Source organism: Apteryx rowi, unplaced genomic scaffold (genome assembly GCF_003343035.1).
Source record: "Apteryx rowi isolate R43461 unplaced genomic scaffold, aptRow1 scaffold_28, whole genome shotgun sequence".
Classification (NCBI taxonomy): Eukaryota; Metazoa; Chordata; class Aves; order Apterygiformes; family Apterygidae; genus Apteryx; species Apteryx rowi.
The window spans coordinates 4,132,579-4,149,299 of NW_020449196.1; positions in this window are offsets into that span (position 1 = coordinate 4,132,579).

Consider the following 16,721-nt stretch of genomic DNA (forward strand, 5'->3'; position numbering starts at 1 on the left):
YGATGGTACGAGGGAATCATAGGGGTTTGTTAGTTGGACCATAAATTTCTTCTGATGGCAGTACACATACAGTATAGTGTATTACAATGTACAGTGATAAAAATTCCAGTACTTAGAGCGGAGGGCTAGAGCACTGTACCAGAGTACATCTGTCTGGAACAATTCCTAGCTAACGGAAACATCGGCAGTGCTATCTAAACACACTGGTTAAAAAGCACCTGAAGCAAACTTAGCAAAGCAGCACGGATACACTTCCTATCACTTGCTGCTGTGCAAAGGGCAAGCAAACTAATCTGAGGGAAACACCCCCGTGCAGACAAATGCTAGTGTGTACAAAATGACCTCATTCACAGTTCTTAAATACCACACAAGCATAGAAGAAAGAGTGAACCCCTGGCTCCCAAAGGTGGTGAATCCTTTGTCAAATAAACAAGACTCACAAATTAATTTCTAACTTTTTTTTTTGCCTTTTCCATGTTGAAAGAAAAAAACCCAATAATATCAAAGTTGTTATACAAGCCATTTAAGAATCCTCGAAGATCCTCAACCTCTGATGTGACTGATCCTCAGGACACCACTATAAACATTCTGCTTAAATGGGATACACTGAAAATTGTCTGCATAATGTTTCTAGTTTGGATCAAAAAAGATTCCAAGTAGAACACAGACCACTTTACTTCTTCAGACAGAAATGAAAGCTTTGCTTGGATCCTTTACCCAATCACTTCTATTTTAGAAAGTGTAAATGCAACTCAAGCATGGACATGGATCACTGGAACACTAGAATGCTTTGACTATCCAGTGGTTACTGTGATAATAGAAGGATGTGATCTCCGAGCCAATCATTTTTAGATAAAGATTTATTAGGTTGTTGGGGGGGAGACAACAAAAGAAATAAAGATCTTACCTTGCTAAAGCCTGACACAAGCAAAATGTCATTAGAAATTCACTGTCCAAAACACAGAAACTAAGAAAAGGGTCATGCCAAAATCTTACCAAGAGAGAAGTTTTGTGATGGTAGATGAATCAGGGATATTTCTTGATCATCTCTGAGTGAATTCAACTTGCCATGATTTCCGCAGGTTGTAAGCTCACTTATGGTATGGTTTCAAGTGTATTTCCTATAAAATCATGTGATTTGGGGGCATCTTGTCTTTCTTTGCTATTTCAATGTTAGAGCCACAAATGTTCTATTTTAATGGGACTCCAAAGCAAAAACATACTCTAAATTTGTGTGGTGCATTGGAAACTCTCATTCCTTTTTTTTTAGGAGGGGGATCACTGCTGTCAGTAAGTTTTTATTTTATCACCAGTTTTGGCAGTATTTCATAAAATATTTAAGCCATTAGGAAGGAATCTGCTGTCCAGTTATGCTTTATTCATTTTGATCCTTCAKCCATGTTGATAAGAATTTAATCACAGGAGTAATCCCATTGGTTTATCTGAATGACCCTGGTTAATTGGACCCTAAATTTTTTAATATCTTTCTCTAGATCTCCGAAATTTTTGGTAAGGTAGCATAACTTGACTTCTTCCCTGAATTTGCTTCTGAATATATATTTTATTTCCAAGATGGTATTATTTTTCTTCACTTTTTTTTTTTTTTTTTGTGCCAGAGTAAAAGAAATCCTTAAAAAGGCAAAAAGATGTCAAGCAAAGGAAAACAAAAACTTGCTCACATCAGGTGATACCCTGGAGAGTTCAAAAACAAGTGAACAAAACAAAGAAGAGAAAAGAAGCAGAACATAATATTTTAAAACTGAAAAATTTAATAAGCTACAAGAAATTTAAATAAAAGAAGAAGAACAAAAGGAAGAGCTTTTTACTGCTAAGCTTAGCAAAAATAGAAGGATATTGTATAATTTGAGAAGGATTTGTGAGTAGGTAAGGGTTGGGGAGGTTGCTTTTTGTTGGGCATTTTTTTTTGGCTGTTACCAGTTTTGAGAAAAAAAAGAAAAAAAAAACACTAAGAAGAGAAATTTAAAAAAATCAAACAACTTCCAGTCAAGTGCACTGTGCTCATTGGGAGGTTACTCATGATTTAAATATCACTGGTAGAGATATTTCAGTAGATTCTTCATATGACATGTTAAATCAGGTTGTCATTAAAATGACCTTTCATTTTTGGAAAAGAGTGAAAGCCGCACTGCACAGAATGACAACTAGAATCAAGTTAGTTAATGAAGTGCCTAAACCAAATATGTTGATGTAATTATATTATGTAAATGTTAATATATCAAAAGCATTAGCTAATGCTAGCTATGGCAGAGTAGTATTTCTATTCACACTACAAGATTATTCACAATACTGCATATAATAGCTGAAAAAGCTCATTTAATGCAAGCTGYTCAAGAGCTCTAGTTTTGTACCCTAAACCTCCAGCCATATTCCACTGCAGAAAGACAGAATACTGTTCCTTGGAACATTATAGTAATGAACAGCTATTCATATGTCAGTATGGAATTGTTTATCTTATATGTGGGCACTGTACAGAAAAATAACTCATTTCCATGAAAATAAAATAGTACTAAACATATCTATATCAGCAGCCATCAATCTGAATCTTTAATGGTCATGCTAATTTAAGCCCAAAACACAATTCTTTTTTAACTACAGTAATTCTGTGAAGCAAATGGAGAATCTTAGTCATGAAAAATGATGAAGTGATGATTATCTTTTCACTCAAGAGAATAAGTTTAATAACTTCCCAGCCCTTGCCTTTTTGTGAATGAAAAAAAAMCAATCATCACTAGCTGTAGTAAAACAGCCTAATTTCCTACCGTGCCTACAAGCAAAGGAATAAAATAACGAAAAAGCAAAGCAGACACTTCTGTGGTAAGAAGATACAAGACAATTCACAATCCCATACAGTAGCACTGCTGATAAATGACAATCATACTGTAGTCCTTTGAGTAATTTTCTTTAGGATGACAAAGTCCTGCTGCTGAATGCACAAAAAGGTAGTTTGTCCACTGAATGCAGATACGCTATTTAAAATGACAGAATAAGCTAAGTGTAAACGTCTGTGAAGACTGTTTGCAGTAGAGCTTTGCAGAAATTTGAATTTCTAGTTTCAGTAAATGAAGTGATTACAAATAATAGCAGCTTTTCTCATGCATAGRATGTGTTTGGGTCTTTGAATTAATTGCTTTGCCTTTGTGAATGCTGGGGCACAGTCAGTGGTACAACCCAGAAAGCCAAATAATTGTCCAGAAAGGGAGGGGGGAGGGAGTCAGAAATTACCAGTTAGAAATCACTCTTACGCCATGCAGGAATAGACAGCAGGATGTACAGTCAAGTTAAAAGGTGATGAGAAAAGCAGGTAAGGTAAAAAATGCATTGCAACATCCAGGAAACAACTGTGGTGTGGCAACGCTGCAAACACAAAGTATGTAAGAAGGCATCTTCGTTAGCTGAAGGCTGAGCTTACATCAGTATACAGTCCATTCCCTGTTCACCCTCCAAATTCATTTCCTACCTAATATTGCTGAGAATGAGGGATTTGGTATACAAAAAGCTCAAGATTTTTAATAATATGAAGTCCTCTGCTGCTTGTTTAATTTCATTTGAGTTTTGTGGGAGCCACCGTATGCACTTACCCTAAATCAACTGCTCCTGCTGTGCACAGTGCCAGTACTTACAAGATCAAAGCCTTACAATAGATGACGCAGGTCAGTAAGCTTCTAGAATATTAAAATTGAAATGGGACACATTTTTAGTGACCTTCTAATCTCAAAAGTAAACTTTCTGAATATAATCTGCATCCACAAAAGAAACCTCACATACACACAGGAGCGTATYAGGTCTTCTGTTACATCATGTTATGCCAATCTTACTACGGCTAAAACCTAGTAGTAAAACAGAGGTACTATGTTCAAGAAAGCCAATGAACACTTCAAGGGTTATTGTTATCAACCATAAATCAAGGGGTTCTTGCACACACTGACGGATGTATTTCAGGGTACATTTGCAAGATGTACCGCAATAGCCATGACACTGGGTGCTTACGTTACTGGCAGTGACTAAGTTGAACCAATACACTGTTCCTGTTTAAGTTTCTTTAGGCTGGATATCCCAAAATGACTCACATTAAGAGACATAATAACTAGTGCAAAATAATTAGTCATTTCTGGGAGTTTTGGTCATAATACATTTCTTTCCACTGTACATTTTGAATGTGATGAAAAGCAGCTAATAGATGCAATATGTTGTTATATATAATTTTGAATCATTTTATTCTTTGTCATTAGTTTTGCTTTGCTGTATCATGCTACAGGACGGGCTGATTTAAATATTTAATTAATTACGCCATCTCCAAACTTGCCAGAACACAACAGTGATGACAAAGGGGTAGCAGCTCTTCCAGTCCTGACACACAGCTGTGCAAAGAGAGGGAGAGGTCACTTCTAACAGTGTTCTCTCAAAACAGCAGCAGGGGAAAAGGCTTTCCTAATGTAACCTATAGTACATGTGTATACTAACATAAACAAGTTAGCTGTGCTGCATGACTAGAATGTAACTTTTCCTTTTTAGGTCCATGAAATATACCTGAGTTTTCTATTGAAAGATTTGAATAATCTTTGATTAAAGTGTGAAAATCAATTGTGGGCATGAAGAAACACCCTTTTTGTCACAGGAAGGGGAAAACTAGACATTTGGTCAGTAGTTTGATTTAATAAAACAGCAGTAAAATAGTGGAACCAAAAGGAACAGACATAACTAATCTTTTAATCCTGTATTCTTCTTCTATCCATTTGTGTACAGGACAAAGGAGGTTGACAACAAACCATAAAAATGCATATGTTGCCCAGCAGGGTTTCCATTTTGTTTATTCTTCTATGGTATGGAATTGAGTTTTCCTCATCTTTCAAACTAAAAGTGCTTGAACTCTTCTATTTATTTCATATGAGCTATAGTACTCTCTAGTGTAACTTACCTTTGGTATATGAACGAAAGATAAAGAAATTGCGTCCCAAAGAAACTGTGTCCCAAATAAAGAAACAGGTGGAAGGAAAGAATGCAGAAGTATCTTAAACTAACATCCATCCACAAATGCAAACCCCTGTGTATTGGCACCTGTACAATAGATTGCCAAAGTTACCTGGACAGATCTGAACTATTTTTAAAACCAGAGAAAAACCTTTATTTATAGATTTGCTAACAGTGAAAATTTTGGTCTATTAATCCTTGACTATTATACAAGATACTTTATAAATATCTGGAAATAGTCTTGCCTACTTAGTTAAAAACTGTACATGATAGTCTTTGTAAGATTCAGGAGCCTGCTTCTCTTGGCTATTATATCTCCAAATTCTTACTATTATTATCTCCATTACAGCATCGCTGTATTAGCTGAGGCTTATTTTTCGTGAACTACCAACTTTATCCTCTTTCTTCCTAAATAGTTTGCCCCTTGGAATATTGTGCTCAGCTGATCATCTTTCATGCAATATGCATTTGCTGTTGCTTGACTCCTCAATCAACTAACTGATCAATTCCTCAACCAAATAATTCTTCAATCCATTACAAACACAACAGCAAAGTAGTTGTAGTGTTGACYTTATCTTCAGTTCTGCAGAGAATAGTGCAGGTGGTTCATAGAACTAATAAATAATTAGTCAAATTTTTCCAGAAGCATTTCCTACTACCTTCTAAGAAATGCTAATTCAATTTCTTAGTAGCAGTTTGATATTTTTCATATAGTTGTAGAAGAGATAGGAATCTTCTTTCATACTGAAGCCAAATTATCCATTTTTTTCTTCATTTATGTTCTTCTTTGCATTAATATTTTCAGACTGAAGTGTGCTAATCTGTTAGGAATTCTACTCTAAACATACAGAGCCAGTTCCCAGGAAAGTTGTCTTCAAATCCTCAATTTTTCCTCTCCTCTTTCTACTATGGTTGTCACAGAAGTGGCAGCAGGTTTTTGTGACAATTTGACACCTATGAAACGAACCATAGAGAAAACCAGAATATGCAGCTATAGCTTTCTCCCTCACAAAACAGCGATCTCTTTTTAATGTGTACCACAGTGTTTTTGAATCCTCACAGTAGTAAGTAAACTGCATAAACATGCAAATCCTATGCAAATATACAAATACATACACATTCTTTGCTTTTTTTTTTTTTTTTTGCTATGTACAAAGTAAGAGCAGTTTCAGAAGAATTAAAAGGTGATTTCAAATAGCTTACTAAAAGAGTTCATTTTAGTCTGAAATAATGTTACAGATGTATAAAAATGACACCTTCTTATTGAAAAAACATGCTAACTCACCACAGAAATTGGAATGAACTCTAGACACTTCATGTAATTCCAAGAACTCATTTTTGCTGCATGTTACCCTGCAGAGACCACTGAACTAACACCAAACAAACAGGACTTCCTGTTTATGCATCAAGCAAACAGAAGCGTTACTAATTTTTGTCCTTCCAAGAGTATTGCGTATAATGAGGCTGCATAACTGCTTTTGTAAGGTGAAGACAATGAGTTTACATAGGTGTAAATGAAAGCAAACCATGATACTATTAAAGATACTACTCTRCCTCTGCAGATGTCAGGAAGATTACCAATAGCATCAGGAGAGATGCATTTTAAAAAAATGCATGCTCACATCAGCAGGTAAGGTAAATTGGGGTACATCAACTTGCATTACTGGAAGATTTTATTCATAGTGTGTCATTAAGATTTAGTTTACAAGTTTTACAATAAAATCTTGATATATATGTTTCCCGATATTTCTGGCTATGTCACAGACATGAGCAATTAGCTGTGTTTTGTATAAAGGGCTAATCAGAATTTACCATCATACTACATCAGCACATCTGTTCTATTGTCATGCTGTGGAAATATAATGAAGAATTATAGATTTATTTAATAAGTTATTAAATATAATTCCCTGGCTAGTTTTCCATGGATATCTCTCAGTATCTTGTTCCACATCCACACAGAACATCACCACAGAAGTGACACCAACAAATAATAAATTGAAAATGAAAAAGATTGGTTCAGATCTTCAGCTGATATAAGTTGGGATAGCTCCATTCAGTTAAAATAGACTACAGTGAATTTAAAATAACTTACACCAGCTGTATATCTGGCTCAAAAAGCTGCACAGCTTTTCGCCTGTTTTATTGCTATGCCAAAATCTATTTCATTTCCATCTCATCTCCCCGTCATAAGTTGTTCTTATACTTATAAATTTATTCTCCATGCAAGATCTGTGAAAGTCACCAATGAYTTGGGTCATCCCATCATCAGACACCTTAAAAGACGCCTATTTTCAAAGACACAGGGCTTTGTGGAAAATCAGACTCCTTCAAAATGTCATTTTGTCATATAGGAGACCAAATTATGAATGATATTCACTTAACATTAGGTTTTGGTTTGTGGATATCAAGGCCGAGCTTCTCGGAGCAGCTTGCTGAGCTTAATGAGCTCGCACTCACGCGGTGGGAGCCAGGCAAGTAATGCTGATTAGCACCTTCCAGAATCCCCTCCTGATGCTGCAGAGCACTTCTGAGCAGCTCCAAAAGATTTAGCACTGTCTGATATAACTGCTGTTTGGAGTAATGCCTTAAGTTAAAGATTATATGTGTAGCACATTTCAAAGAAAGCATATATATTGTAAACTCTCAGAGATTATCCAGAAACCACTCACTAGACAATCCAAGTTTTAAGACCACGTGTAACTATTAGTAATCAAGCCAATCTCATTCAGATCTTATCACTGTTGCTTAGGATAAGAAAACAGCTTACATCTACGCATAAGGAAAACTGAAGTTCAAAAGCACAAGTCCATAGATAGGCCTTTAATTATATGTACAGAGTTCTTACTTCCTCTTTAAGTATCTTCAAATATATAAACAATCAGCAAAAAGAAAAAGAATTCTTTGATACAGCAGCGCAGAGGAAATGTATTCAGAAGAAGGAAAAGGAAGGCAAGTCACTATGAGAACAGAAGAAAGAATTTCAAAAGGATCGTAAAAAAAAGTTCGGGTTTATGTCTTGAAATATGTTATGATTTTGTGAGACTTAGAAGACTACTATAACATGGTACTAAAATCATTCATAATTAAAAAGTTTTCCCCAAATAAAACATTTTAAAAATTGTAAAAAAGTAAAAATACTTAGTTTCAAAATCTTCATGTGTCTTGAAAAACATATTAACCAAAATGCTTCATTATTATAATATTTAAGGCAGCTGCTCATTTACAGTAATTTATAAAAACTTACAGTTCTAACACTGTATACAACACTCCCTTATTCTTAAATCAACTAATTTTAATTATGTATTAATAATGTATTAATTATTAAATAATTTATTGATAAATTATTAATTTAATAATTATGTATTAATGTGTGCGTATGCATATTTGTGTGTTTCTGTGTACACCCATACACACACTCACACACACATTTAAATACATACATATAAAGAGAGGGAGCATAAAGAAAAATCTTATGTTAAACAGTTGAGAAGTCTAGCATTCTTAAAAAGAGGAGCATCAAACACAGGTTTGTGCACACAACCAAAATTCGGAAACCTTCTGAATATGTATGTGCACATATTTTTCTGTCCTTTTCCAACTCCTCCTCCTGTGCCCCAGCCTATTACTCTTGCACTGTGCTGCCTCCTTCTCCCCCTGGCGTGGGCCTAACTAACTGGTGCGTTATTTAGAGCACAAGAAAAAAAACCTCCCTTCCTCCTGCTGTCCGAGTTCAGGCTGTCACGCACAGGCACTGCCTAGGTCTCGGCAGCGCAGTACTGCAGCCACAAGGAAAGCCCAGGTCCAGATAACATTAAATGGAAGCCTTTACTTGGCTTTGTAAAATGAATAAGTTTTACAAATGCTTCTACACTGGCCAGATCTTAGGGACTATCCACAGAGATATTTAATAGGACGTCACTGATAAAAAAGATCAGCACTATCCTCCCCACCAAATTTTGCATCCCAGATCTGCATCTTGGAGTCAGTCAATTTTTCAATGTCAGTATCGTGATATTTTTATTATTATGGGCAAAGCAGATTTCCCTCTCTACTTTTATTCTCAAAATAATTTCCCCATTTTGGTGGAAATGTGAGGGGGGGAAAAAACAGCTTAAAGCAGGTGCCCTGAAGGGAAATTTTCAAACTGAGTCAYTGAATTTTGGGAAAGTTTTAAGCAAAATTTAAGAAGAATTTTCTATCAGGAAATTGCAGACAAGCTTCACTGTAAGTATTGCTATTAGCATTGCCTAAAGGACTCCCTCATCTGCAAAATACTATTCTAAATGTCGCCTCTTATTACCTGTAGTGTCCAAACTGGGCTGGAGATTTTGGAAGGGGAACTCTGTGCATATTTGACCCAAACTGAAAAAGTACTTAAGATTCAAGAGGAATCTTTCTTTTTTGAATATTCAGCGTTCATACTCTTCAAATGAACACTAAACATCCCATCTTCTTCCTACACTGGAAATTGTCCCATAGGAACCTAAGGCAAATGGTAGCAGCAGTAAGAGGGGTCATTAGCCAGAGGGTAAACAGAAAAAACGGAGCAGCTCGCAGAGCCAGCAGCGCTGGGAGGCACGTCCCGGGCATGCCTCCAGGGAGGGCGAGGGCTCAGAGCGCCCTTGCTGCCCCAGGGAGAGCGGCGAGGCGTCCTAGGCACGCTGCCGGGAACCCACCACACTAGCTCCACTTCCGACACTTCTTGCTTCCCTCCTCCTCCCTGTAGTCACTTTGACATTGCAGCTTAGCTTCTGTAGCACAAAATGAAATGGAAATTAGGACAGATATAACAACCATGTTGCTACATGCTCGCACACTGCCTTCCCCTTGACAGCATATTTTACAGAACACTTTCGGGGCGGGGGGGGAAAGCCAACTCCTTCAAAATCCAACCCGAAGGGACTCAGCAGCCCTGAGTCTCATTCAGGAGGACATCACTATCAGGATATCACTCACCTAGATCAGGGCACAGTTCTTGTTCCTGCTGTGCTGATTAACTGCCTGGGATAGAGAAATTTACTTGTGTCCCTCGGTTAAATAATGCTGCTCTTCAGCATAGCTATTTAAAGTTGATAAACTTTTTATAAACATGCACGTGTTTCACAAGCTGCCAGGACAGGAATTTTGGTTTCTACATTGCCACTCCAATCCATATTTTATGGTGCATATCTTATTTTTTTCTGTGCAGCGTCATTAATCTGCTCCCTGGCTGTGCAGAATAATATCCCACAAGAGCAGGCTGCTTTTTGAATATTTTATTATCTCTCATTGTATTTCCAAACCAATATATATTTACAAATTCAACCTCCTACAGGCAGAACTTTATTGTTTTYCCTCTATGGTCGAGAACCAAGGCATAGACATCGAATATAAATAGAAAAATCTATCTACAGTCATTTGTGTTGAAAGAGAGAACCAATCACATTTCAAGCTGTGCAAGAAAAGGAGAAGAGGGTTTGTGTACTGCATGAGGAGACAGAGGGAGGCACCTGAAGCGGTTACATTCCTCTTGGAAAGCATCTTTAGATTCCACTGAAGGACAACGCTCTTTTCAGCATGCCTCTCGCATCTGAACAGATCACATGCATGGGGAAGTGCACTTAAAGTGCTCGGCTGCTTATTTATACTTTACAGTCCTAACTCTAATTTCACCAGAGAGTTTCCTCCAGTTGCCTTGACTGTCACGGAGATCATTTCTTCCCTTGCTTCCACCTGTAGTGTTTTGGCAGTATACGAACAGTGAGGATACCCTCGCCTGCTCCCTTCCCTCTCCCCCTCGAGCCAAGGGGCCACCACTGGCCCTAACGCACTGGTCTTGCTGCGGTTCCCCCCGTAGGGGGAACCTCCTGCAAGGTCACAGAACAAAGATGGTCCTTTGCCAGTTTCTGAGCAAGGCAAAGCTAAGCTTGAAGTTGACTCCAGATATGAGAATACACCTTGAGTGTCCACTTGGTCTCCACTACTCACCATAGGAAGAGTGAAAATCCCTCATACCACGCAGAGGGGAGAGACACTGCTAGGCAAGGCACTTGGGTTGGAGAGTGCTTTCGCCATTCTGTCACAGATGCCCTCGGCACTGAGGTCTCACTGTGCCTTCACTCCCTCTGAGAAGGACAACTCACCACATCTCACACAACTATTAAGATGGTGAGGGACTGGGTAAGAAGATAAGGGACCTTAACTGGAGTTAAGGTTGATTGATGTTTATCAATCCGGTGAGTTATACAGAAGCTGAAAAAGGTGGAGAGACAGCACAAGTGTTCTTCCCCCAGCATGAAACTAATTTCATTGTGTTGAAGGCCCAACACCCAGTTTTTACAGGCATGAATTTTAGCCTTAATGATAAATCATGAAACTACTATAAAYACTACACACAGCATTTGGAAATCCCTTTCCTTTTTAAAAACTTTGTTGTCTTTCTTAGGTCTAAGCACAACAATCTGACTGCGTAAGAGCATCCCAAGACTTATCTAAAAAACATACATTTCTATGGAACTAAAGGATGTCAAAAATAGGTCATATGATACGTAAAGATTAGAGAGAGACCTGTCTTTACTCTTCTTATATGGGACATTTTGCAGATATCAGATTTTCTGCTTTTTTGATTCACACAAGATTTGAAGCTGGTTTTGATCAGCTACTATTTCTATTATATTACAAGTATTGACCCATTGAATGCTACTTTAAATACCATTCCTTATTCCTCAGTATGAAAATGTGGGGACGTGTAATTAAACATACATTGTCAAAACTGGCAGGTCCAAGATTTGATGCAACCTTTCACAGCAACTATGTATAATTTATTCTCTACTTCCAAAAACAAATGTTTCAAGCAATATCTTTTTCCTTAGTTAAAATAAATAATGTGTTAGCTACTCAGTACCTATGTTCTGTAATTGCTTGCAATTTCTGTTTCTATGAGTGGGCAATTTTTAAAAGTAGTAGGGAAAGGGTTGTACACCATTGCATAAACAGCTAATAGTCATTGAAGAGTTTCTTTTATTATGAAAAAATATTTTGCAATATCCTTTACAAAAACATTAGGTTTTGTTATTCCAGTTCCCTGTCAGATAGAATTTTCATTTGTTCTCTACTTATACTTTACAATCCATGGTCCTGATCCAGGGGCCTTAGATGCCTCTGAGAATCTCCTTATTGGTTTAAATAGATTTTGGATTGTCCTGATGCCATAATTATCTCAGGAATACTATCATAAGAAACATGGTGTTACTGTAACCAGCTCACTTTTCTGAGAGGAATTGTCTCATCTCAGTATTTGTGAGCTAATGTCACACCTTTCATAGCTCCATGACTGGAGGCTAATACAGTTCCATGTATTCTTCCACAAGTACAATCACTTTTAGTACAGTGCAGCTTATTCATAGGAAAGCCTTTCCTAAAATAATCCACTTCCCACTTCACTCTCCAAAGCTCACCCAAAAATAGTATTTTATAACAGATAAGGAGCAGGAAGTGGAAATCATCAAAAGACTTGGCACATTGTTTTTCGGCAAGCTGGAGACTCCTTCAAAATTATTTACAAATCTGGGCAAACACCATCCACCCACCAATACTTCAGGAAACTTGAAAACTATCAGTTCTACACCATCTGAAAAGTGTTTTGAAATGTGATTTTAGAAGGGCATTTCAGTTTCAAGATCAGTACCAAGTCCTTATCATTTTTAAAAAAAAGGGAGGATGAGGAAAGAAATCAATTACCTGAACCAAAACCAAAAAGTAATTTCAAGTAACTTCTGCCATATAAAGGCAAGTTCATGCCCTCCACTGTTTACAATAATTAGTGGATTTCGAACTAAAATTATTTCTTTGAAAAAATAAAAAGTCTTTATTTAGATGCTGCAGGCTACACTGTTCCAATAATCTTTTATCTGTGCAGGTTCTAGTACCGAATTAGTAATTGCATCTAGTTGACAAAAGCTACAGTCTTGTCTTAACTGTTTTAGAACCTTTTTAACAAGCTATCTACCGTGACCTCTCCCTATTCCATTTGCTGGACAGTATTTTCAAATGGAAAACTTTTTTGAGAAAAGGCTATAATTTACTATAGATAATCCATAGCATCCTGCATTGGCCAGCTTTACAATCAACTGTAATTTATGTATTAAAATACTGTCAAACATTTGGCTAACACACTTTTCTTGAAAAGCTACTTATAATTTGTTTTTCAATATAATTACACCATAGTTTATTCTATTTTGTACTTTGTTAAGGTCACATCTAAATAACAGTAGGAAATATTTAGTAAATACTGCAGAATATAATTAAATAATACTTTTACTGATTTTAATTATAATATGCATAAGTATATTGAGGGAGGATCAAGTAATATGTCCTCACAGGGATTTAAAAAATAGTTTTTAAAAAATAGCTAAGCAAAAGGAAAAACAAGCATACATGTTCATTCTGAATAACATTAGGCAGGTAGAAAAATATAATGCAGTGAGTAAAACAAAGTAAAAAAAGTAAAAGAAAAATAAAGTGTTTCCCAAGTCTGAAATGAAAGAAAATTAAAATAAATAATTGTATGCAATATTTAAAGAAAAGTATTATTAGTGTGGTACAAAAAGTCAGGTAAAATTTACTATACTACAAGGAATATGGAAGGCAAATACCTTAGTTAAACATACATTTTAAGAATTTCCTCCCTCTCTGATATATTGGAAATGGGCCATCTAAAAAAGAAAATACCCACATGCGCAGAATGGTAGAAGGGGCCATTGCACACGAGAGAACTGGACACCAGATGTTTCTGTTCCATGAGGAAACCTTCAAAGCTACACACATCAAAGTTGTACATTTAAAAAAAGTTACAAAAATACAGGCCCAATATCCTTTACAAAAATAAGACTATTGTGTTATGATTATTAAGAGTCCAAATTCATGTCAGTTCAGGAAAATCCTGTGCCACTGAAGCAGTAACATTCCTCAAGTAAGCTTTAAATTCTGTAATTGTCAAGTACTGGAAAACTAATATACACATGATCTACAAATTTAATTTTACATCTTTTTTATAATCTTATCTTCTTATAAGATAGAGAGGAACTATTGCAAAAAAATAAGATTTGTGTTAGCCATATGTTTGCAAAAGGGATTATGCATACAATAAAGTATGTTACAACTACTTAAGTGAATGGAACTTATGCCAACATGAAATTTCCCTATTTTCCAACATAGTAGATAATCTGTTGGCTTGCTATTTTTTTAACGCTAATACTGTCAGTAGTGCTAAGTTGTCTAAAACATTAGGGTTAGCCAAAAGTAAGTTCCTCGTGCTATAAAAAAAGACGTGGGTGTTTACAAACCAGAGAGGCACAACTGCAGAAYGGCTGAGTGAAGACAAAGTCCTCGTCCTGTTGCAAGGATGTGCCGGAGCCTGCTCCGGTCAGAGGGCAGCTTCGCAGACAGCACTGCCCCAAGAAGTGCGGCCACACATCTCAAGGCAAAATACATGCAGTGTTATGCCAAAGCTCGGGAGAAATGTGTTGAATTCTATTCATTCAGGACAGCTGAGATATTTTTGAATTACTATGCCACACAAAAATGAACTAGCATTAATTTTTAAACAGCTCACAGGACTGAAGTATTAAAAGGGGACAACTCATATTTCACTTCACTTTCTTGGACAAGAAATCAGAATGCAAATAATAAAAATAATGCCAAATACTGTGGGTTTGTGAGTTGCATGGCTGTAGATATTTTCCTTACAATCTCAGCTTTTGGAATCAGGTTACAGTGGACCAAACTTCTGCTTTCTTTTTATAAATCTCAAACTGAATTCTCCAAACAGAGGCTAAAGAGTATGGAACTTCTCAGGTGAAAAACAAACAATCTCCTTCATTTCATTTAAATTTCTCCTTAAAGCTACTTCTTTCATGACAGATCCAGAAAACAGCATTCTCTGTTACCTGGAGATGCAGAAGTCATTAACCTTTTTTTTTTAAAGATAGGGAACCAACACACTGATGCAAGTGACTTGCCAAAGATCACCCAAGAGCACCATAGGAGAACTAGGAATTAATTTTCTGAATCTCAGAGGTCTTCAACATATGACTGTTCACTTTGTCATAAGTAAGACAGAGGTTGTATGCCATTATGTCAAAAGTCAAGGAACAGTGTCATTAGTAATTAAAAATAATATAGTGACATCTTGTTTTCCTCACCAGGAAAATTCACAAAGAAAAGCCACGTGGGACATCTTTCCAGATACACGAGGAGGACACATTCTTCCCAGTGACCAAAGACCAGTTAGTCTCTGGAGATTTATTGGAAAGCAGAAGCGTGCAGACTGATAAGGATGTAGGATCTGTAAGCACTTGTGGTTTGTGTTTCTTACTAGAGGTTCTTTCAGCCCTACCAGGTGCAACATGGGAAGGGTCATAATCCCGTCCAAAAGCAAAAGGCAGTTGTCGCTGCTCGGAAAGGAAAAGATACTTTTTGGATGGAAGCTCAGCATTTTAATGAAGCTGTTTTCTCAGATTAAATAACAGATGTTCTATTTCTTTTCTTTTTAGTTAAATAAACCACTTCAGTGTCTAGTTCATCCAAAGGCATATGAAAGCTAAAAAAGCAGAATAACTCATTTTCCTCATTAAACACAAAACCACCAATTTGGAAAGGGATTATGAGATCTACTAGTTCAAGAATCTTGAAGGACCCTGGAACCAGCAGTAATCAGGTCACTTCACAGCCTACAGGTAGTATTTTCTTTATTTAATAAATCAGTTTTGAATGCAAAAAAGGTCTTGATAAACTTACCTGTTTTTCTAGTACATCCAGCACATGTGCTAATGCTGTTATTTAATGAATAAAAAAACACTTAATTTAATTCTACTTTCTACCAAAATAGTATTTGACTGAGTAAAGAATAAATACCTATACACTTTCATTTATTTAAAAAAGTTTCTTTCCCTATTTTCTAAGATAACAAAATAAGTATATGCTGATGTAGCTAAATTTTTAATCATTCATATATATATATATATATAAATATATATATATATATATATAACATAGTGTATTCTCCTTGTTAGCAAAAACCACTGATTTGACCAACCAATATTTATTTTAGGAAACAACTAAAACCCATAAATATAAAACACAGTATAATTAATTATTTCAATCAAGTTTTTTTGTTTGCAGAATTAGTATTGCCATTCTCATGTTTTTATTTAAAGTAATCCACACGCTTTTATGAGAAATGAAAAATGTGGCCTTTGTAGGCAACATAAATCCTCACTTAAATTCTGTGTGCACTAAAACTTATGAGAAGGGTTTAATAAAAAGTAGTGCACCTAACACCAGCTCAGCRACATTGATTAAGAATTAAATAAGAAGTGCTTATCCAAAATATGAGAATAAAATTCTACACTTTGTGCTTTGTCCACACAGGCTATTCTTGTTCATGTACTGAATACATACAGTATTTTAAATGGTCTGTCCATCGAACGCAAAATGAGTATGATTAATGGCTAATTGCTCTTTCTTGTTTGCTATCCTTCACATGCTATGATATCAGAGTTCCACAAGGGCAACAGTAGTGGGCTGGCCAAAAAGCCTGGAGGGGAAAATTAAATCCCCTTCTTAAGTAGCAGACTAGCAGTCTCCTCCAACAAAGGCTTTCCTTCCCTTGGTGGTAATGTGATTCATTTTTCCTATAAAGAAGAAGGCTGGTATTTCAATGCGTAAAGACAGCCATTACTGTGACATTTAAC